Below are 24,986 nucleotides of genomic sequence, written 5' to 3'. Positions count from 1 at the left end.
AAGTAATACAATTGATCAAGGCTGAGGAAAGACCCATCTCTTGGTTTTATCACATGTTAAGTATCCTGAACATTCAGTTTACTTTTTTGTGAAAATTTCCAGACAAAACAAATTTTTCTTTAAAAATGGGAAAAGAGTTAGAGTAGCAAATGTAACAAGGAAATCATAAACAAATGCCACATTTGAAGACATACTGTGTGGGAGTGTAATGGGATGCTAAAAAAATATGTTATTCAGCTAAGTCATCCATCACTCATGAACCACTCAAGATAACATTCTCTTTCCACTTTCAGTAATTGCACCAACTTGGTTTTCTTTAATGGAACTACACATAGCCTTAAACCTACAAATATTACAAATTCAGTACCATGGTTAATCAGACAAGAACTTCACAAAAATAAAATGGTAAATTAAGCATGTTTGAATAAATATTTTCTCCAAGTATTTTTCTAATTTTCAAAATAATCAGTGCTGAATGTATAAGGTTTATAGGTTTAAGGCTATGTGTACAAAACCACATTTCCATTTAAAAAAGTTAGTACCATTATCTCAAGATACTGACACTACAAAAAAGTACTGCTAAGTCTGGTGAGCCCCTTAGAAGTTATTCAAACAACTTATTCCACAGTGTACTCCACCCATCTAGAAAAACTACTGAAAATGTTCAGCATCTTGCAAAATATTTGTAGAAATCCTCCTTCTCAATATAAAATGTATTACATTACAAACAATCCAGCAATAACTAAAAACTGCACCAGTTACTCTTATTTTGCATTTAATTGTCAAAATAAAATATAAAATTTACTGGACATAGTAACAATAGTCCAAGTCATCAAAAAGTCTACTTTGGGAAAATAGTCTTTTTAGCCCAATGTTAACAGTTATTGTTATATCACATGGTAATAAGAACACAATGTGTCCCTAAACTTTCTTACAACACTGTACTGATTTTCATGAATGCAAAATTAAGCCACTATTTTCTTATCTTGGTTGCAGAACAATTTTCTAACTGCTACATCAAATCTCCATTTCATCCATGCAGTACAGGAGAATACAGCTCTCAGCAACTGCAAACAAAGAAAATATATTTTAAAATTAATCCCTTAAATTGGAATATTACTTTGTGTATAATAATTCAGTATACATCCAATCACACCAATGAGGAAGGAACAAATCTGTCAAGATTCATTTAGGCAAATGGCACATGGGATCCAACAGAATGTTCATTCATAAATATAGATTGCTGTACAGGAATGTGCCACATGCATTATCCAGTGAAAAACCCTCTGCAGTCAACCACTCAAGGTCCCCAGCATGAAGCACAGAAGACCTACTCCAATAAATTACTCCAATCCTGAAACCAGGGAGGAGTAATCATTCATTGTTGTCCAAACTGTTTTTTCTTTTTTGATACATGCATGGTTCTCCTTAATAGTTTATATATTTCTACAGTAAACATTATCATTAAGATTTGAGTGTTCAATGAAGTTTTTGACTAGTTATGCCAAAGAAGGTGACATGTTGAGTCAGATCAAAACAGGAGACTAAACATGGGTTTTGCATATCACACCCAAATCAAAGCAACAGAGCATGGAATGGAGATACATTTGCCTGTAAAGGTGAAGGCCAAACAGACTGTCCCAGCACAAGATCAACTAATAATGTTATTTGTTTTACGTCCCACTAACTACTTTTACGGTCTTAGGAGACGCCGAAGTGCCAGAATTTAGTCCCGCAGGAGTTTTTATGTGCCAGTAAACCTACCGACACGAGGCTGCTGTATTTGAGCACCTTCAAATACCACCGGACTGAGCCAGGATCGAACCTGCCAAGCTGGGGTTAGAAGGCCAGCGCCTTAACCGTCTGAGCCACTCAGCCCGGCAAGATCAACTCTTGGTTATCAGAGAAGGCAGCAAGTTTCTATGAAGACAGTATTCAAAACTTAGTTGTAAGGTATGATAAGTGTTTAAACAAACTTGGCTGCTATGTTGAAAAATTGAGTATATAGAATGTGCAAATAAACATTGTGTTTGAAAATAGTCTTTCAATGTGTAGTTATTTTCAAATGGCCTTTATTTAAAAAGCACACCTCGTACATCCACAGACAGAAGAGAATTCATTGCAAAAAGTTAATTACTCGGAAATGAGTTAAAGCCGACAATGGATTAGATTACTAAATTTACATTGTCTGATATTCATCTGTTTGGCAACCTCAATCATTTGAGGAAAAATAGATAATAAAATTAACATAGATTTAAAAAAAAAATTCAATGTTTTTACCTCTACAACAGTGGGGTAACACCAAACAAGGCACAAACACAGAAGGGGAAGGTAAGAGTACAATACACAATATAAGCAAACACTACACACTCGGAAAAACAGTACCTAGCATTACTCGGATCTCCAACAAAACATGTACGAAATATCAGTAGGGCCAACTAGTGAACAAACCGGGAAGATGAAAAGGCTGGGAACCTACCAAAGGCATGGACATGGCTTAGATAGCAGATTCCGAAATGAATCACCGTGATCCTTAGTTTAAAAAAAATATTTACAAGATAATTTTACAAATACATTCCAAGTTATGAGCTATAAGTTCAGTGATATACATAGGTTATTCGTAGCAGTGTAAATTCAAATTACAAATCAACTGTACATCCAGTTACCAATGCAGTAGTACAATGCAATTTACAGGTTATCCAAAACTCAGCATACCTAAAGTGATACAGAACTACCAGAGGCAAACCCCAAGGGAAATACTATTAAACTACAATATACATATTTTAGTGAAACAAAACGGGAATGCCTCGGAAACGAACAGGTAAGTCCAGCTGAAAAACTAAGGAGTCGTAAGTAACTAATTTGGTGAATCTAGGCGAGGTTAGGGCAGACTCCTGTATGAAAAGCAAATCGGAACATTACGGAATTTTTAGCAGGACGGAATTCAAGAGTGCTTACCCCGAGCAGAGTGCCATCCCCGAAGCCAGGGGGGGGGGGGGGGGGACGTCAACCAGATAGGCTGCTCGCAGACAGATAAACCGAGACCAACAGAATTCAGGATACAGAATTCATTCGAACACTGCCTCGCTCACTATATATAGGAATTACTGGCCTTGGAGGCAGCCAATCAGCGTGCACGTGTTCCCTATCGCCACCTAGACTCGCCAATCACAACCTTACTTTCGATCGCGAACTTTGACTAACATTCTAGAATACGCATGATCGCGAAAGTCTTATTTTTCCAGGATAGACAGAACACACTTTCTAGAACACATACCAACAAAGTAACACACCCTGTACAAAAGTTATGTAACTTTCTAGATCTTTCCAGGAACTATAGACAGAATTCTACTATTTACAAATGCCTATGTTATAACATTATACAGTACAGGTTAGGTCAATAAAAATAAATCATATTCTAGTTCACCTGTAACAATGTGTGACAGTGAATAATGAATTTTCACTGCTGCAGTGTACTCAAATTTTCCTATAAACTCAGACCGAACGCACGTGTTTGTACTTCGCGCTGTAAGCCGCACACAGCGTGAAATCTTACCTTATAAAAGGTGCTGGAAGAGTCTTCTTTCCCGAGTTTGTATTAATTTGGGAACCACATTCTGGCCTACGCAAGCAAGTTCAGCCACTGTAATGTTTCGGATTTCATTTGTAACTTTCTTTCAATTCCTCCAATGTGTGAGGATTTGTTTGATACACTTTCTTTCAGTTTATACCACAGGTAAAAATAACTGTTAGATCTGGACAACGAGGAGAAAACAGACCAGCAATGATCACTGTCTGCAAGCACTTCCAAGATTGTAAGGGAATCTTCTTCTGTATGAGCAGGGACTGAATCGTATTGAAACTACCCACACAATTTCTTTTCCTGATTGAAGAACAGCATCAAAATGTCATCTGCATTTACTGTCTCAGAAAAAAAAAATAGGCCCAATTAATTGTCTTGCACTAACAGCACACCAAACACCAACCTTCCTACCATAATGAGGGACTTCAGTAAACACCATTAGGATTTTCTGCACACCAACAGCAAGAGGTATGAATTTTCACAACCATTAAGATGAAATCAAGCCTGATCCGAAAAGAACATAAGCTGTGCATCGAACGAACGTTCATCCAAGGATTCAAGATACCACTCAAAACCTCTCTCATGTCTGGATCAGCAGGTTTTAAACAATGGGCCCATGTAAACCTGTACAGTTTGATGTGTAACAGCTTTGTAGCTCAGTGTTTAGTTCTTAAAACTTGTGAGGTGGGTGGTAGTTTCTACAATATGGACCAAAATTTTTTAAAATTTATATTCTGTGTGACCATTGCTTATTTTGCTGTATGTGCCTATTCCAAGGCATTACTACTAATTTAAACAGTAAGTTATTGAAGGGTTTATATGCATCATCGTCATCACCTTGGTAAGTCAAATCCTGCATGAATTACCTCTCCACTGTGGATGGCTGAGTGCATCGCTTAGTCAAGCTTCCCAAAATGTCTGAACTATCTGAAATTTTTTTTTACTATATTTCACCTGGAAGTGCCTTTCAGTTTCAAACTTAGTAATTTTTAAAGGTGTAAACATTTTGGTGCCAGAAATTATTCTCTGGTTTGAAATTCAACGTGTCCATTCAAACTATCAACAATTTAATTAGGAGAAAATTTGCTAACTGAACCGTGTGATCCTTGAATAATTAGGAAGGTTGTAGTAACTGTTGGCACGCGATTTTTGATTTGCAACCTAACAGGGTTGGTTCTTACTTATCTTGAAGAGTGGAATAACGTTATTTCAAGTTTCGCACCTGCATAAAGACTGAAAATTTAGGTTTTTTTTGAAATCGAGAGGTCTGTAAAGTTGACCACCTTTAAGGACATTCATTCTTAATAGTTGATTGTGAATGTAATGATTTGTAATTCTGAACCAATGTGAATACCAAAGTGCATTTCCTATTTATTTTTTTGAAACTTACCTGTTGCCTTCATTCGATATTCAAAAATTATTTCTTGTGGTCATTATTTTGTATTCGTGGTTTCTGTTTTTGAAGCTATCCATCGTTTATGGCATTGTTGCGAGATGCTCACTTCTTGTTGATTAGATAACAGTCTGATAAGTCGTGCATTGTTGTTGCTGTGACTTGGTAGTGATTACTCGAGGTAGTGGCCTGTTGCTTGCTTACGTGATATGATGGTGCTGGTGAAGTTACAGTGCTGAACTTGGTCACGGAACAGCATTTACCTTGCTTTAATTGATTCCTGAAAGAGTTATTGCCGTCTCAAGGTTTAAATCAATTTTTTTTTAAATAAACGTGGTTTCTTCTCCTTTCAAGGCCGTTTCCTTATTGCTACTTTTATTGTGAGCATTCCGGTGGCGTTAGTTAATTTATTGTTAGTTTAAAACGCTTCTGTGTCCACTAAGGTATCTTCTGAAAACTAAGTATGTGTAGTCATTGGGCCTGTTGGCAATTTGTTTTTAGAAAAATAATTTGGCAGTGTTAAAATACTTAGTTGTGTAACTAAATACCAATTTATTAATTGTGTAAATTTAGGGATGGCCATACCCAGTAATTGTGCACATTACTGAATTTCTTTTTCAATTTTGAACTGAACGTTTATTGTTAGTCCACCCACTTTTTTTTTCGTTTCTTGATTTATATTAAATTTGGTCCTTTAAATGTGATGGTGAACTGTTATTGTAGTTATATTGCTCTATCCTTTTTTTTCTTGATCCACCCTCTGTTATGGTCCTAGACCCTTGGTTTTGCCGAGATTCCATTGCTTCCCTGTCCACGTCTTCTTTTAATCGAGGCCTACTCTAAGTAGTTGGCGTACTTTCATGCTGGGTTGGCCTCTAGTCTCCCATGTGGTTGTGCCGACAATCGAAGACACGCGTTACGGTGTTGTGCTGTCAGTTAATTGTCTTAGTGTTCGATTGTTAGTACTCCATCGCAGGATTATAAATCTGTTTGGATAATACCAGGTAAGTAGAATTGTTGCATGTCCAAGTAACATTAAATAATGGGGTTGGTGTTAAATAAACACAGCATTTTATTAATATAGTCTTATTTTGTACATATAGAATGCAACTAGGATGTTTAAGAAGCAAGAAAATTCTGCAAGAATTCCTTCAAAAGGGGAAAGCAACGTTACCTCCAGTATACAGATCAGTTCAGTTGAAATGGAAGGAAATTTCATGATCAAACTAAGCTCGTCTTGTCTGTGCTTTTCCAAGACCTGCTTAAGAGCAAAAATAGCATCAGTAGTTTCTTTCCCTGGCATAAATCCAAACTGTTCTGTATTCTTTTAATGCACATTTGTGCACTATTAAATAAATAATATAACCTTTTTGCTATTTCAGTTCTAAGAAGCGAGCTAACTTTGTCTCATAGTAGCTTTGGACCTATGAAAAAGAAAAATGGCTGCCTCCTATGAATAATTTTGCAGCATGTTATTTTAGTAAGTGTTTTAACATATATAAGTGGGAATTACTAGAAAACACTCCTTGAGTATGAGTATGTAATAACTGCTGCCATTTTTGAAATTCAATTAAAAACTCTTAATCCTTTTCTTTACCAAAATCGCACTCATAATTAGTCCAACTTCAGTGTCTTTTAGAATGTTTTAAAATGTTTACAAAATGGTCAAAATGAGTGTAGTGCCATCTTGTAGCTTCAGTGAGACAGAATACATATGATTGTGTTCAGCACAAAGTTCATAGTCACCCAGTTATTGAAGAGAAAAGACATTAAGTACCAGGTAGGGGTGATCAAGGTCTGCACTGACAAGCAACAACTGATCAGGGTCCATATGCATCTCCTCTCCACTCCATTACAGCTGTTCAGTTCACACAGAACATAACCTACATACATCAAGCAAAGCACATAGTTCACAAGAACAGTTTCGATAGTGTAAAAGTTTTTTTTTTCAATATGCAGACCACCGCCGTCTCAATCTCTATATACTGCCTGCTCTGTACCACGAGAATTGCGTTTACAGCGACATTGCAGATGGCAGCACTTACCGCACCCAGAGAACATGTTGGTTAAATGAGAGTTGGTCCGTAACATCAATATAAAATGAAAAATAATCTTTAACATGTTACTAATTGAGAGGATAATGCACATACAGAAACTAACATTCGACATTTAAGCTTGGCTTAAGATATAGAAACGTAAAATAATACAGTAGATATTATATTACGATCATCCCATGCTGCATGGTACATACCAATTTCAGAATTTTCTCGACACGAATAACGGAGCACCTTTTTCGTACTTGTAAGTACTTTACCAGCAGTGGGTGCAAAAAAAAAAAAAAAAAAAAATTATATCACTATTTCGCTGACCCTTTGTTTATGACCAGTTTTTAGGACATTTTATAGCACAAAATGCAGTGTGTGCGTTCGCTATGTCATTAAATCCACCACCCAATCTCACTGAACTAAATAGATCTATTGCGTCTCCAGAAAATCATCTAGCGAGAACATAAAATAACCGATTTTGTAACAGATAAGACACACATTATACTATAGATTTCACAGTTAGCGAGACAGCATCTGCCGTCTTATTAGTCACACTTCAGGTTTTCACGTTTTGATTCCAACCGAATTATTTTAACGTACTTGATGAAATCATCATTCAACCATTGTAAGTATTTTATCTGCTGGTGAATAGAAATAAACAAAATCTAGATTGTTTTTCCGAAAGGCATTACAGTAATCATTTCTGAACTACAAGTGATAGATCGGAGACTTCTAAGCCTTTAACGAGGAAGTAGGCAGCAGGACTAGATAACTTCTCTGAAAGTCGGATTACAAGAAAAAACAACAGTTTATTCGCGAGAGCGTGAGATTTTACAATATCTGTGCCGCATACACTTTCAACATTGACCACACAAGCAAACTTGTCACTGGTTCGGTTCTAGAGGAGCCGTACCTAATTAGCCATTTAATCAGCGATCACTGTTACACTCCTGTCAGTTGGTCTGAGAGTTTTACATTCTGCTCTAAGTCTTTTCTTGGGAAATCCCGATAAATACAATCAACATTTTCCATTTACGCTACCTGTCCAGAGTACTTCGTGACGGAGCTGACGCTAGACCAGGAGTTTTGCCATATTCATAACCGTTTGGGATACTATTCCCCACGCCACATAGTAGCGCGTGATTTGTTCTGACTGCCCGAATTTTGGCTTGTGAAAATTTTGGATTTGATTTTTAAAAATGGTCGTTTTTCCATTATATTTGGCTGCTTCCTTTACTTTATTCAAATGATCAATTTCTGGGTTGTCTTCGAATTGTCTCTATAGTCTTAACTTCATTATGGTTAGTCATCAGCTGTTATCGCAGTCTCAGAATTCTTGATCGTAGCCTCTAATGTCTGATTTTCTGACCTCTGCTGTCATTCTTACTCGTTGGAATATTGACTTCGATTGATACATCGTTGTTCAAATGAATTTCATACTCGTCATCCAATGTATTTCCTGAGGTTGAAGAGCATGTTTCGTCACCGATTTCTTCCGAAGAAATATCTTGTCGCTGTTTGGTCTTTCGTGGAGATATTTTTCTGGTTTGAAGGTAATGGGGATAATTCGAAGACCGACTAGGCACGCTCTCTGGCTTCAATATATTTTTATTTTAGTTTTATCTTTTACCTCCATCTCTAAAATTCAGGCTTAAAACACGGGAATAATCAGATGGAATCCACTGATTACCCTTGGTTTATCCTTGCCTTGATATAGGGTTAAGCCAATTTTCCCAGAGTTTTTTACTTGGGTGGATAACAGGAATCCTCACACCTGAAGAATTTGGATTTCCTGCTTTCATATACAGAGAAGAACACAACAATTAATCATTTTACAACCAGGGACACACACATAAATGCTCGATGCAAACGCACTGGAACACAATAACGTGGGTACGGAGATAAGTTGGGTGCGTTAGCTGGCGCCCCTAGCGGAGGTTCGTGACACTAAGAGCTCACGCTGAGAAGCACGTTAACCGCATAGCATAGAGCAGGCAGTATATAGGATTGAGACGGCTGTGATGCAGACTTTTGTATGAGCCTTGTTAACACCAAGTCTTACACTCAGACACCAGATGACTGGAGAGATGTACTTAGAAGCAGCAGAACGAAACCTTCACCTTTGAAAGTAGTAACCTGTGGTACTGAAGTCAACTTTCATATCTGGACCGAGCTTCTGTCACTTGTACGAATGAAAATGCCCTATGCATGGAAGACCAATCAGAATAGTGAAAATTGCGATTTTTACTTTACATAAAAGTAAATATTTTGGAAGTTAAAGTAAAGCTGTTGTGGTTCTAAAAACAAAAATACTGCAGGCCCCACAGAAGTATAAAGGTTTTACAATGAACCATTGCCTATAAAATCTGCAAAGTGAAGGACTTTCTACACAAAGTTTTTTGTCAATCCCAATGCTCAGGTGTTCTATGAAGCGTTAATTCCAACAATATTCCGAACGAAGATGGAAGTGACATTGAGGTACCAGACAATCGTCCCGTAGATGACAGTGCCTAACTGACCATAAAGATCAATGTCCTGTATCTGCCCTTATAAAAATGTGAGTTTTTCAACACATTATCTATCCTTTCTTTTTTCTGCTAGTTGCTTTACATCGCACCGACACAGATAGGTCTTATGGCAACGATGGGATAGGGAAGGCCTGGAATGGGAAGTAAGCGGCCGTGGCCTTAAGGTATAGCCCCAGCATTTGCCTGGTGCGAAAATGGGAAACCACAGAAAACTATCTTCAGCGCTGCCGATAGTGGGGTTCGAACCCACTATCTCCTGCATGCAAGCTCACAGCTGCGGGCTCCTAACCGCACGGCCAACTCACCCGGTCTTCTATCTTTCTATACACCATGTGTAATAAGAAAAGTTGGTGCATGTGATGTCTTTAATAATAAATTTTCTCTCATTAATTTAACCCTTTCGCACTGAGATCGGCGCGAGAGGTTATGGCGAAAACGCTCACGGCGCCGATATATCGGATCTGTCTTATTTATGGATTTTGGTCATTTGTGTAGCTGTTAAATCGTAACAGTTGATTGTGACGGTACATTAAAGCGTTGAATTTGAGTTTAACTCAACAGATATATCCACCAGCCCTACAAAATATTTTTATTTTCGACAAATGAAATCTGTTGACCGTGAATGTTTATGTTGTGGTTATTTGAAGTTGTTATTGTGTAGATCTGTTTTGATTGGCTTATGAATACAACAAGTTGATCTTGCCATGAGTTTTGTTTATAGTTTATTTCGTTTCTTTGGTATATCGTGTGTTCGATGTACTTCGTAAACTACTCTTTTACTCCTTTTCATAACTCCATTGTTGCACGTGCTTGTGTCATCTTTTTATCGTAACGGCTAGGCCATATTCAAGGCCGATATCCTTGAATTTTAAGATGATTTAGACAGTAATAATGACCTTTTGCCGAAAGTGATTCCCGTTATGTGGGAAGTGGCACGGTCGTAACTGCTCACCGTGCATCGGACCGCGAGGCCCTGATATCGATGACCGTTACATGTACACTGAATAACTTTGTGCAATGCTTCATGAGTGAATTGCAGCACACACATCATATTGATATCAAATTATTCAGAATTAAATGTTCTTTCATTCAAGTCTAAGAGTAAAGAAGGAAGACGCAACAATGTCTAATTTTTCTGTCATTGAAAACAATTTATTTTTTAAAATTTATTTTCGAAATTTAATAATTTTTTTGGGCTTAACCAATAACAATACGTGCAAGGTATATTGATTTCTGAAATGCTCATAGTTTCCTGTATTAGTGTGATTAGTTTTATTTTAATGTGTTAAACTCTTCAAGTGTTGAATTTTTGTAATTTGCTTTGGAAAATCACAAAAATTAGTCTGAGTGTCTTCGAGCAAACACCTGCATATAGGCTGAGTGCCAAAGGGTTAAAGCAAGATAATCTGCTTGAAAACTTATAACAAATTCTAGACAATTAGCAAAATGTGACCAATTGTTTTTAGCTGCCACCCTTCAAATATTTTGAAATGTATACATTTTTTCCCATTCTATAAATGTTTTTGCTATATTAAAAAAAAAACAAAAAAAAACAAACCATCCCCTAGTGATGAGGCATGGCTCCATAAATAGTGAAAATCTACCGGAGTGCAGAAAATCATCAGGTGCATGTCCATCCACTTTACAATGTTAACCATAGTTCAGTAAGTGCTTGCAGAATTATAGGATCTACCATCAAACAGATGCTGATGCACATTGACCTCATTCTCAGGCCATTCCTTCAAGAGCTGACTGAAGAAGAAAGTAACGGTTACTTCAGGCAAGATAATGCAACGGCACACACTGCTGATCGGTTTATGGAGATAATCAAAACTTATAACAAATATCAACCTTTCCACCACAACAATCTCTTGACTATTTGTTTCTACATTAATTGCCCTCCTTGACACACGGAACACTCCTTATCCACCCGTTTCATCCCCTCCGTATCCTCCCCAGCGTACTGGTCCCGCATTCACACGCACATACAATACTAGACGGAGAGCAGCTGTTAGTACAGAAAGTGGTGGTGAGAGAGTCTGCTGTGGGAAGTGTGGGTGAGAACGCCTAAGATCCAACTTCACACTATAATCTGTCCTTTTACATTCACATACTATTGTTTTTATTTTCTCCTTTTTCCAGATTTGGACGTAAAAGTAATACACTGAATTTGTTGACTTTGTTCAAGTAAGAAGGGGTCCGTTTTGTCCAGGAGCAAGAAATCAATTTCAAACTCGCAAAGAGAACACTGAACACAGTACTACGCTGCCAATCTAACAGTCCAAAGTTCCAGAGCTGGAATGATCCAGCTGCAGACAGCTGTGATCCGTGAAAACTGTCTTCTTTCGGTGGGGGTGGGGTTCGAATAGTGGAGAGTCCCAGGGCAAAAACTACGCCCTTCTATTAATCTGTTTCCTAGGAGTACCTGATGAGTCTGAAAATCTCAATTCACTACACTGGTGGTGGGGGGGAACTATGTAACTTGGAGGCAAATTTTTCCTCCAAGCCAGAGAAGAAACCTTCACTGCTAACTTGGAATAAAATGAATGTAGAATTTAATAAAAGTTAAGACAAAGAAGCTTTTAAGAAAAAGCTATTTTCAGCGTTGTATTTAGAGTTATTTAGTGAATTGTGGTGCTTTAATTTGGAATAAGCCTAAACTGTACATTCTAGATCAGGTCCTACTACTACGAAGTGAGCCTCTGCCTGAAGTGTGCACACTGCTCATTCAAAACAGTGCCTCAGAGTAGGGATCAAATAGCTGGAATACTATGATGAACCAGTGTGTTACGGACCAGCAGTATCAGAAAATGTATGAACCAGAGGAATGGCATGCTAAAGAAGAAAGTTATCTAACTCCCCAGCTATTTCCCACCAATATTCACTCGTTAATACTCTGTACGCAGCAGTAATCCCATCTATCGGAGTTGAGTGGCAGCATAAGAGAGAAAGAACATCAGAACAAAGAATTATTAACGTAATGTTATTGTTGATCAATCATGCACTTTCGATATTGTTGGCCTTCACATTTAGTTTTCTTCTGACTGAACTACCACTCTTTTTTGCTATTTGCTTTCCGTCTCACCGACACAGATAGGTCATATGGTGACGATGGGATAGGAAAGACCTAGGAATGTGAAGGAAGCGGCCGTGGCCTTAAGGTAAAGAGCCAGCATTTGCCTGGTGTGAGAATGGGAAACCACGGAAAACCATATTCGGGGCTGCCGACAGTGAGGTTCGAACCCATTATCTCCCAGATGCAAGCTCACAGCTGCGCACACCTAACTTCACGGCCAACTCGCCTGGTACCACTCAGTCTGTATGGTAAAACTGAACAAAACAAATGATCGGAAATTGTATTCTCTATAACTTTTGTTATGTAGTACTTTTCGATAGGACCAGTAACATAGGTATTTAAACATTAAATTTTAGGCACCTTCCCCTAAATTGCAATTTAATCCAGGTTAATAAAATTATCTATAGCTTAGACTGTAGTTTCTTATTCCCTGACTATATACAGATTTTCATTAAATTCTATTAACCCATTTTCTTGTGGCTTAGCACCGATATGGACTTAAAAATACAAATTCATGAATATCAGTGTTATCATAGCCAGTACGGTAAAAATGTACAAGACATAAATGATCGGAAATTTAATTCTATATAACTTTAGTTCTGTAGTATTTATCGATAGAACCACTAATATAAATGTGAGAATTAAATTTCAGGCCTCCCCCTAAACTACCATATAACTCAGCGTGAATAAAATGATTTATAGCCTACTCACCCCCGACTTTACATATCAATTTTCATGAAATTCTCTTCGGCCATTTCCTCGTGATGCGTGTACATACAGAAATTATGGAAAATTTCCTTGTTACTGTGAACATGACCGATGCAGAAATACCATTTTCCTCAAATTCTGAGCAATGTACAGACAAAACTTGTTTTTTATATATATATATATATATATATATATATATATATATATATATATATATAATACAAACTGGAACAATCTATCCAAGGTATTAAAAGCAAAGAGCAAGTCAAAATGGAGCTCCACAGACCTGTTTGAGGAAATCATTTCCCATCGATACTTGTTGCAAGTAACAAGTAAACAGCACGGAAAACTCGAGACTACGGTGATTGAGCTCGTTGAGTACGAATGGACAGGTGCCGACACCACGGCTTCTTCCAGTCTTCTCAGCACTGCTTGTTCTACCAGAAATGGACACGGCTGAACATTCTATCTTCAATGTCCAGCTCACCTAGAAAATACAAGAAACAACCAGTCAGTCATACGTACACAGCTGACTCAAGAATACATGATGTGCAGTAATAAACTCCTCCCAAAAGAAAATTATCTAACTTCTAACAAAGTATGGGGAAGTTCTTCCGAAGAAAGGCTACAAAACCATAATCCTCAAGTATACAGGGTCTCAAACCCAGACCATCCAGCAACATTTTTAAATCTCCCAGACTTAAGACACATGGATAGTTCTTGACCTTGCAAGGAGTGGGCACGTGTTCGAACTAGCAGTCGCCACTCAATTTCAGCTGTTATCACGAGACAGCTTTCATATGTAAAAGTTGCTTTAAGTAAGAGTCTGCTCTTCACTTTCACAACACTACTGGCTCAGTGCTCAATAAAAAACACGCGCACGAGGCCTGCTTTCATCTTAATGGTCGTGCAAACAGTTATGACTCTTGCTATAGGTGAGCAGAAAATCCTAATGGTGCTAATGAAGTCCCTCATTATGACAGGAAGATTGGCGTTTGGTGGGGTTTTTTTCTGAGACAGTGCAGTGTGTGATTTTTACTTGTGGGGTAAACACAGAAAAAGTGTATCGAATAAATCCTCACACATTGGAGAAACTGGAAGAGGACATTACGAATGAAATCAGAAACATTAGAGGCAGAACTCACTGGAGTCAGCCAGAATTTGGTTACAAGAGACAATGCCTGTATAACCCAAGAAGGATGACACTTCCAGCATCTTTTATAAGGTAAGATTTCATATAAGATTGTATACACGCTTAAAGTAGGGTGGCCGTGTGCAACGTGTTGGGCTCTGGCAGCTGCCGTAGTGCAATCATGCGTTTGGTCTGGGTTTATGCGAGGCCCTATACTATCTAAACAGAGATAGAGGTGACTAATGCTAAAGAAGTATTAATATTTACATATGATTATGACATCTACAAGAAGATACAAAAGTTGAAAACACAAAAAAGCAGCTAGAATTGATAAGATTCTGGGGACATACTAAAGACAATGGGTTGGGATATAGTACCATATCTGAAGTACTTGTTTACTTATTGTTTGCATGAAGGAGCTATACCAAATGAATATAGAGTTGCTATAGTAGTCCCTGTGTACAAAGGAATAGGTGATAGACATAAAGCTGAAAATTACAGGCCAATAAGTTTGACACGCATTTCATGTAAGCTTTGGGAAAGCATTCTTTCTGATTATATTAGACATGTTTGCAAAATTCTTTCTGATTATATTAGACATGTTTGCAAAATTCTTTCTAATTATATTAGACATGTTTGCAAAATTCTTTCTAATTATATTAGACATGTTTGCAAAATTCTTTCTAATTATATTAGACATGTTTGCAAAATTAATAACTGATTCGATAGAAGACAGTTCAGATTTAGGAAAGGTTATTCGACTGAAGCTCAACTTGTAGGATTCCAACAAGATATAGCAGATATCTTTGATTCAAGAGGTTCAATGGATTGTATCACGATTGAACTGTCTAAAGCATTTGATAGGGTGGATCATGGGAGAGTACTGGCAAAAAAAAAAATGCAATTGGACTAGACACAAGTGGCTGAATGGGTGGCTATATTTCTAGAAAATACATCTCAGATTTGGAGAATGCGAAGCTTTATCTGATCCTGTAATAATTAAGAGGGGAATTCCTCAAGGCAGTATTATTGGACCTTCATGTTTTCTTATATACTGTATAAATGATATGATTAAAGAAGTGGAATCAGAGATGAGGCTTTCTGCAGATGTTATTCTGTGTAGAGTAATAAATTACAAGATTGTGAGCAACTGCAAAATGACCTTGATAATGTTGAGATGGACAGCAGACATTGGTGTGATGATAGATGGGGTTAAAGTCAGATTGCAAGTTTCACAAATAGGAAAAGTCCTCACAGTTTTAATTATTGCATTGATGGGATGAAAGTTCCTTATGGGGATCACTGAACGTACCTATGTGTTAATATAAGGAAAGATCTTCATTGGGGTAATCACATAAATATGATTGTAAATAAAGGGTACAAATCTCTCTACATGTTTATGAGGGTATGGAGGGGTTGTAGTAAGGATGTAAAGGAGAGGGCACATAAGTCTCTGGTAAGACCCCAACTACAGTATGGTTCCAGATGGCACCCTCCACAGGCTTACTTAATTCAAGAACTGGAAAAAATTCATAGGGAATCTTCTACCAGGGCAACTGCCCTAAATGCAGAGTAATGTAATATCGACTGAACAATGCAGTCTGCAATTCAGTCTACAAAATTAAGAACTGCAACAAGCTCACAAAGTAAGTTCAGCAAATTCTTGATCTCCAGAAGTCTGACTAAAAATCCTCCAGAAATACATTTTATGTTTATTTAACTTATCTGCTAATTGAGCTAGGCTCTATTCAGTGAAAGAGAAACTTACAGTATCTCTAAGAGAATTCTTAATTCTTCCATGTTTCTTACTTAAAGGAAACCTTTTAGAGACACACTTATTACATTATCTGTCTGTTACAAATCTATTTTAAGTGTGACTGATTAATTCAAAACTATTCCTACCGTCCAAAAATTTCTAAGCTCTTCCGATTTGTTCCAACTACAGATCAGTATGTCAAGGATCTTTAAAAATAACAGATTTTAGTTCTGTGTCAAACAGGTACCAAACTCCACAAGAATTTGGGAGGAAGGGAAGACACAGAACAGCTGTGATGATTAAAAATCTGTCTGATGAGAACAATTACTTCAATAAGAATTATAAAACTTTAAATTTTTTCAGAATATGAAATCAAAGAACTCTTTGAAGATTTTGGTAATAGGAAAAAGGCTAGTCAAGCCACAGGGAAACCTTTCTGGACAGTAATACAGAATCTTAGAAAGAGAGAGAAAGAAGGAAATTAAGTGTTCTGGGTAAATCAGGTGAACTCTTAGCAGATTCCAGGCAATCACTGGGCAGAAGAAAGAAATTCTGAAAATCTTTTCAATGTAAAAGGAAATTCTCTGTTGTATTCTCAAACAAGTTTGTGGGGAGGAGAAAAATGACACTCAAGGAAGTGGAGAAGATCAACTACATTATCATAAAACTGATTAAATCAACCAGACCTGAAGTAGTGAACTATAATGGCAAAGCAGGGATGAAATTTTTTTACTATTTGCTTTATATCAGTCCGACAGATGGTCTTATCGTGACGACAGGACAGGAAAGGGCTAGGAGTGGGAAGAAAGTGGCCGTGGCCCAAGATAAAGTCCCAGGTTTGGCCTGGTGTAAAAATGGGAAACCACACAGAAATATCTTCAGGACTGCCAACTGGGGTTTGAACCCATTATCACCTAAATGGGAGAGATGAAACTGCATCAAATAGTAATACAAAGAGGGTGGATTCATATGCACTATTGCATACCCTGCAAAATAACACTTTTGCCTCTATATATAAGGTTGGCTCTCCAAATATCAAATGCTGAAGCAGAATACTTTTAGCTGCTTTTCCTTTTGGCATGGTTTCTAGTGGTTACTGGTCTTCATACAACAGAGAAATGAAACTATAGGTTATAGATCCAAGCAGGTGGCAGCTCGCAATACCTAAACAGGCTTGCCAACATCAGCACATTATCCACAGAAAGAAGATTGGTTCAGATAGGTTAGAGCTATGAAATACTGGTCTGGACTGATTAGGTCCTGCTGGCGACAAGACTATAAAACAAAGAAAATGGTGGCATTTCGTTTCAGGCTGTTTCTGTATTCTTCTTGGGGCCAGTAGGGTGGTCCTTGCAAGTATCTACGAAGAATCCCTTCTCTGCTACTTCAGGTCTCTTAAAACATTTTTCTACGATTCCAACAACCAAACCGAATACCATAACACCACCGGGAAATAACCCTACACATTGTCAAGCTCTTGCTAATACTGTCGACTGTCAGCAACAATGCATTGTAAAGGCTTCCGGAGGCAAACTGAATTGTACATATTCATCTCTTGCATTGTTGTACCGATCTGAATATCAGTATTCAAGTTTTATATAAAAGAATAAAAACTTGCACTATAAAACTTAGCCAATCTATTTCAAATGGTATGAATAGTCTTTCTTACGGGCATATTTATATCTTGAAACGAAACTTGCAAATATGATACCAATATAGCTTTTCCATTATTGGACAAAATTTTCAGCTAACTCATTCCTGGTTGTCAGCATTTCGCCACAGTGTTCTAAGTTGGGCTCATTAGTTGGTAAATAACACACTTACAAAGACGCATGGCTAGCGCATACCGTGGAGGCCACTGCGTAAGCTACTTGGAGCCACCAGCAGTGCCAATGCACTATGGGAGACTGTCTATTCTACAAAAATTGATGCCTGCCTGACCATCAGATGATTAGATGTTGATTCTCATAGGAAACCTGAAATATTTGTCCTGAATGAGTAAATTTATGTTTGAGTCATCAGTCCATAGACTGATTTGATGCAGCACTCCATTCCACCCTATCCTTGCTAACCTTTTCATTTCTAAGCAACCAACTGAACAAGTCCTGGGTGTCTTAAGATGTGTCCCATCATTCTACCTCTTGTCGAATTTAACCAAATTATCTCCTCACCAATTTGATTCAGTATCTCTTGATTTGTGATTCGATCTATCCATCTCACCTTCAGCATTCTTCTGTGACCACATTTCAAAAGCTTGTATTCTCTTTCTGAGTTATCGTCCACGTTTCACTTCCATACAATGCCATGCTCCAGACGAAAGTCGTCAGAAACATCTTTCTTATACCTATTTCAAAGTTCGAAGTGAGCAAATTTTTTTTCTTGAGAAAGCTCTTCCTTGCTAGTGCTAGTGTGCATTATATGTAATTATTGCTGCTATTGTTATTTTACTACCCAAGTAACAATATTCATGTACTTCCTTTGAGACTTCATTTCCTAATCTAATATTACCTGCATCACCTGTCTTTGTTCAACTGCACTCCATTACTTTTGATCTGGACTTATTTTCATCTTATGCTCCTTACCCAAGACTCCGTCCATATCATTCAGCAACTTCAAGATGATCTGCAGTCTATGTCAAGAGAATATTGGCAAATCTAAGGGTTTTATTTTTCTCTGCTTGGACTGTGATTCCCTTTCCAAATTCCTGATTTCCTTTACAGCCTGATCTATGTAAATATTGAATTTTTTTTCCATAGTGGCTTTACATCACACCGACACAGATAGGTCTTAGAGCAAAAAGTAGCGGGGACAAACTGCAGCCTTGCCTCACTCCTTTCTGGATTGTTGCTTCTTTAATCAAATCCTTCGATTCTTATCACTGCAGAACGATTTTTATACAGACTAGATAATTCTTCATTCTCGGTATCTGATCCCAATCATCTTCCGAATCTCAAATAGCTTGGCCCAATTAACATAATAAATTCATTATAAGTTTACTCATTTCAGACAAATATTTCAGGTTTCCTATGGGAATCAATGTCTATATGACTTGCAAATATGCCAAAATGTGCCCTCTAATAAGATTAGCACGGAATGTAAGGTACCTTCTGAATGGATGAAAGCAATAACTGCACCTACCTCTGAACAAGGGAACGGGAAGTATTGCAACAACTACCAAGGTGTTCCATTGATCAGTATACCAGGTACCGAGACCGACAGCTGCAGTCGCTTAAGTGCGGCCAGTATCCAGTATTTGGGAGATAGTCTGTTCGGCAGCCCGGAAGATCATTTTGCGTGATTTCCCATTTTCACACCAGGCACATTGACGACAGGTGCCAAACGGGGGCTGCTACCCCATGCAAACTGGATAGTTCAAGCCTCTAAGAAAGAAATAACACTGCTGCACTGTAACTCGAAATGTATTCAAGATACTGACCTCAAACATGGAACATGTACTCACTAGGTTGCTTCGTTGTCTGTACGTTGTGATACTTCAAAGCAATACCGCTTGTGGCTCCATTCAATAGTCTAAGTGCAGTGTAATATGAATGCTGTATTTGCGACATTCGTACACTCACTGTATTCAAGTATGCAAGGATTTCTTTTTACGACTACTCCACATTTAGTGTTAGCCGTTAACCATTAGAAATCTCATTCAATGTCACACGGTACCTATTATAACAGGTCTGTACATATTCACAATTATCCGTAACTGTTTGCAATCGAATACACCGTACTATGTTGACATATGCACAGGAGATCCAGGGAAATACATGAAGGTTTAACAAAAGATGCAGCAATAATTAATATTCCACGACTACACCGTTTGGAACCCATAATCTCGCCCATTATTTCATCTATAATCTGTCCACTCTGTCATCATCGCATCAGTAGAGTAGAATTCTTCCCATATTTCTTCTTTCTTCCTCTTCAGTTCGTCCAAGAGGTCTCCATAGCCCATAGTGTAAGGCAGGTTCATCTAAAGCCAAAGATCTTCAATAAAGAAGTTTTCTCTTGTCATTTCATGTACTAAAGGAGACTGGGTGAATTTTGATACACTTAAGATCTTTTTAGGTAGATCGCTTTTACCTTCAACTCTTAAGTTCTGTTGGCTAAGATGATCCCAAATTTTTATTTTTAAATTTTCACCCTGATAAAAAATATGCTCAGTAACAGATTTTTCAAAATTCACACAGAACATGTCCGTAGTGGCTTGCCACAGGGATCAGTCAGTCTCCTATTCTCTTCAACTTATACATCCATGATCTCCCAGAAACTGTATCTCGCAAGTTCATCTATGCAGATATCAACCTCACCATACAAACAACAGTTTTCAATAAGGCAGAAGACATTCTATCCCAAGACCTTGACAAGATTGGTGATCATTTCAAAAAATGGCACCTGAAATCTAGTCCACTAAAGACAGAGGTAGCTACGTTCCACCTAAACAGGCTGGCAAACTATCAGTAGTGGTGACAATGAGATGAATGTCCATATACACATTCAACAATGCTGTCTTCAGAAAACTATCCTTGGTCTATTTCTAATACGATATGTTAGTGTAGGTTAATGCAGCTAGGGAGGTGATTAATTTAAAGTTTTAATTAATTTTAAACAACCATATTTTCTAAGGAAGGCCTTGGTAACAATTATTTCATGAAGGCGAATGATTGTTTCCATGAAATATAAGCACATTTGGGCTGTTATTTTATGCAGTTTGCTCAGAACATGTCACCTCGCGTACTGGTCGACCCTGTGAATGGTCTTTAACTCTCATCTCAAACCTAGGGGAAGAGAACTACAACAGGGGGGAAAAGAGTAGAGGAAGCTTTTCTGATAAGCTCAGGCTTGATGTTGGACCTACTGAAATTCATGATATTGAAATCTCACGTACACCATCAAAAATTCTGCACAAGAAGAAAAATTCAGAATCACTTAAAGTTGCCAATAAGTGATTATATTGTGTGTCTATTTACAACATGATCAAGCCCACCTCTTAATATAACGGTTAGCACTACTAGTTTTCTTGCTCGGGGGCCCGGGCTTGATCCCTGACACTGCCAGAAACTTAAGATTGGCACGAGGGTTGGTATGTGGTTAAAACTGTGCATGCAGCTCATTTTCATCAGGGTGTGCTTGAAAAATACACCACCTCAGGATGAGGACATGAATTTACGGATGTAAAATATGGTATTTCCGTCAGCTATTGATATTGCACAATGAAGGCCTATTTATGTAATTCCAGCTTCTTACAGTCAGCTGTTCATGAAGGTGCCTTTAAATAGTTCTCGTAATTTCCACCTGCAGCAGCACACTGCCTTACGCATGGAGCCTATTCTTATTGCAATTATTGTAGGCCTATCCCAATCATATTTTGTACAGCTTAAGGCAAAACTTCGTATATCAGTGCCGCAAGACAAACTTCTTTTTCACTTTTTTCAAATTTTGAACATGTTTACATATTTAATTTTCAGAATAAAACTCCTGAATATTTATGAGACCAAGAGGAGTTCAGCAAGGAAGTGCACTGTCCCCACTACTGTTCACCACTGTTGTATGTTTAGTCATCAGCCCGAAGGCTGGTTGGATCCTCAACAGTTTCGCCATGAGCTGTCATAGATGGCCTAGGCATCACTGAAGAGGCATACTAGGGAAATGAGGAGTAAGGTAGTTTCCCCGTTGCTTTCCTCACCGAGCCAGAAGTTGCTATTACATATCAGTCTGCCAAGCCCACTGAAATGCATGCACCAACCGACCCTATGAGAAACAGTTTCACACCATTCATAGCAGGGACTGGCTGCATAAGGAATAGCATTACTAGCATCACTCATACCTCGGTTACTTTCATATTATTTTGCTAGTTGCTTTATGTCACACCGACACAGATAGGTCTTATGGCGACAATGGAACAGGAAAGGGCTAGGAGTAGGAAGGAAGCGGCCGTGGCCTTAAGGTACAGCCCCAGCATTTGCCTGGTGTGAAAATGGGAAACCACGGAAAACCATCTTCAGGGCTGCCGACAGTGGGATTCAAACCTACTATCTCCCGAATACTGGATACTGGCCGCACTTAAGCGACTGCAGCTATTGAGCTCGGTACTTTCATATTGTCAAAGCCAAGGATAAGACAGACAGATCAATGAAAGTAACAAAATTGCTCTAGCCCATACCAGAAGACTTAGTGCACTGTAAACACTAGGTCCCGCCAGCAAAGGCATTCAATGGACAATATAATGAAGAACTTCAAGGAAAAGAGGTAGTACATACCAGACTCAACGTATGGAAATCCCAGTTCCACGAATATAACCTCTACATCAGAGAGACCAAGACAGTGGTGATGGCAGTCAACAGAGAAAGGCATCCAGCAATTGTAAAACTAGGAGACCACCAGCTAGAGTGTGTGGATAGTTTTCCTTAGCTTGGAAGTGTAATCTCCAGTGATAATTTGGTCAGAAAGGAAATTACAGAGTGCAAAAGGGATCTGAATTCTACCAACAAGTAAGAACACTTATGGGATGACGATTCCAAAACCGGCCAAAATGATATTAAACAGCTATTTCATACCAATACTGACCTATGGTATTCAAGCGTGCACCCTCACAAAAAGAGATTCATCAAGACTGCAAGAATCAGATGAAATTTCTTAGATCCACAATCCAGAAGACCAAGATGGACAAGTGAAGAAATGAGGTGAGTAAAGAAGCCAGAAGACATCCCTATTAGAATCGGCACATCAAGACTGCGGTGGTACAGGCATGTTATGATGGAGCCTACAAGAACAGCCAGAATAAATTTAGATCAAGGTTGATCTAGTTGCCAGAGGATGGACAGTGGATGATCTCCATGACAAGTTGTGTATGGACAGGAAGAAGTGGAAGAGGCTCATTAATTGTACCCGGGAAACTGGAACTGTACAATGATTAATATTTATGAAAATTATTTTAATACGCAAAGCTAATATTCCTTCATGCTGTGAAGCAGCATAAAGTGATTAGTTTTTAAGCTAGAAGCTTATGGTTTTCACGAAAATGATCGCAATTTATCTACTAATCAAAATATGGTATAAATGCAGGATCCGCCGACACGGACCCCGCGGCTGCTGTTCGTGCTTCTATATGACATGTATGACGTGTTTAGAAAATTGAGGTTTGCAATCATGGCGGGGTAATTCGAAGGGATGGGTAGTGGCAGCTAAAATGTATGAATTATGGTCTGGTATATTTGGCTGTTTGAGACGACGTAACAGTTCACAGGCACTAGATTGGGTTAAGACTTCACTAGCTGGTTCGTAAAAGAACGGTCCGATATGATGCGGCTGACGTGACGTGATCAAAACTTGACGAGTATGATGTACGTCCGGTAAGTACGAAAAGCACTGTTCCGGTTTGGTTAGTGGCAAAACCTAAACCATTGGTCTTGAGACAAGCAAGCCCCCAGGTTAGGGCCGCGAAACATGCCTCTAGCATCCCATACGAAAACTAATTCACCGAAAACCACCGATAGCGATATATGTTAGGCTGTGATCCACCGATAGTGTTAGGTTAGGTTAGATTCAGTTAGGTGCGTCAGCATTGCTAATTGAGCGACTGTTATGGCTTAAAATTGTTTCAACCACCATTCGCGAATGAGTGATTATGAAGTACTTTTTATTGTCCTACACTATGACGCTGCTAAATCTTAATACGGAGCAGCGAATCAAAATTTAAAAAGAAATTTACGAGAATGGAAAGTAGGCCTAATCCAACTGGACCAATTTGACAGAAACCTAGGCCTATTCCCGGTTTCAATCTCATCACAGCTCAAACTGGCAAATCTAAGATTAACGTGGAGCCAAAGTTTAGTCTTCAACAACTAACCGTAGATTATATTGAATTATCTGAAGACTTAAAACATTGTTAATATGGACACATGTATAGCCTTCCTTACCTGTTATATTCTTGTTACGAATACGCTTGAAGCTTGAAACTTGAAACTAACTTCTAGCACTTGCCGACGTAGACTGCGAAGCTACAAACCATGGACTGGGGTGTGACCCGTGACGTTTCTCCCAATGCCCCTCCTTGCGCCAGGCTCCAAAGAGAATTTGACGCCTGGTCCAAAGACCTTCCTTAGCAAAAGAAAGTTGAGTACTCCGTAGTTAAGTCCTATCACCACAGAAGAAAAAAAAAAGGAGAGTAGGTATATAGGACTCTTACTCCCTGATAGGACTAAAACAAGACCAACTATTTGTTATAAACCAATATTTATATTGTACTTGGTCTTGACTAAAAACCACGGAACTTCCTAAGGAGGCAAGCAGTTGGGGCTGCGAGAAACGTCAAGATGTACAGATACAGCGACTCTATATGTCCAGTCCAGCCGCCATGTTTTAGCCAAGTCCTCAATCAGCTGATAGATGAAGTAGAGCGATATTGTTGTTTCAGTTAGAATATACTAGTTCAATGTTTAAGATGCCATTTATTTTGCTTATGCTGTTTGTATAAAGACTTATCAGTATTTGTTATATTCAGAGTCAGACTACCTGACATAGACTTCAAAAGTTAGTTTCATACGTAGTAAAGGCCTACAAGTCACAATATTATTGAAGAAGTTCGAAAATGTGTGTAGGTAGCTACAGGCCTATATAACAATAGCCATTGTCTTGTATAATGTATGTGACGACTGTGTAGTTAGCCTACATTTAATTAAAAAATTAACATTATTATATCTCAGGTTGCATGATTTTACATATCAGAATATGCAACACAGAATCATCAAACTATATAT

General features: G+C 38.2%; 1 long non-coding RNA gene across 1 annotated transcript; it reads right to left on the bottom strand.

Annotated features, from left to right (window-relative positions):
- Positions 1–380: 380 nt before the first annotated feature.
- Positions 381–24,272, bottom strand: LOC136881919 (uncharacterized). The gene is made up of 3 exons (XR_010861044.2): positions 24,147–24,272; positions 13,620–13,820; positions 381–1,067 (listed from the first exon to the last, which is right to left on the bottom strand). It is a non-coding gene; the product is annotated as an uncharacterized lncRNA (long non-coding RNA).
- Between the last annotated feature and the right edge of the window lie 714 nt (positions 24,273–24,986).

This window comes from Anabrus simplex, chromosome 10 (assembly GCF_040414725.1).
Source record: "Anabrus simplex isolate iqAnaSimp1 chromosome 10, ASM4041472v1, whole genome shotgun sequence".
In the NCBI taxonomy this organism is placed as follows: Eukaryota; Metazoa; Arthropoda; class Insecta; order Orthoptera; family Tettigoniidae; genus Anabrus; species Anabrus simplex.
Note: the sequence above shows the minus strand (reverse complement) of the source record. Positions and strands in the feature narration are given on the sequence as shown.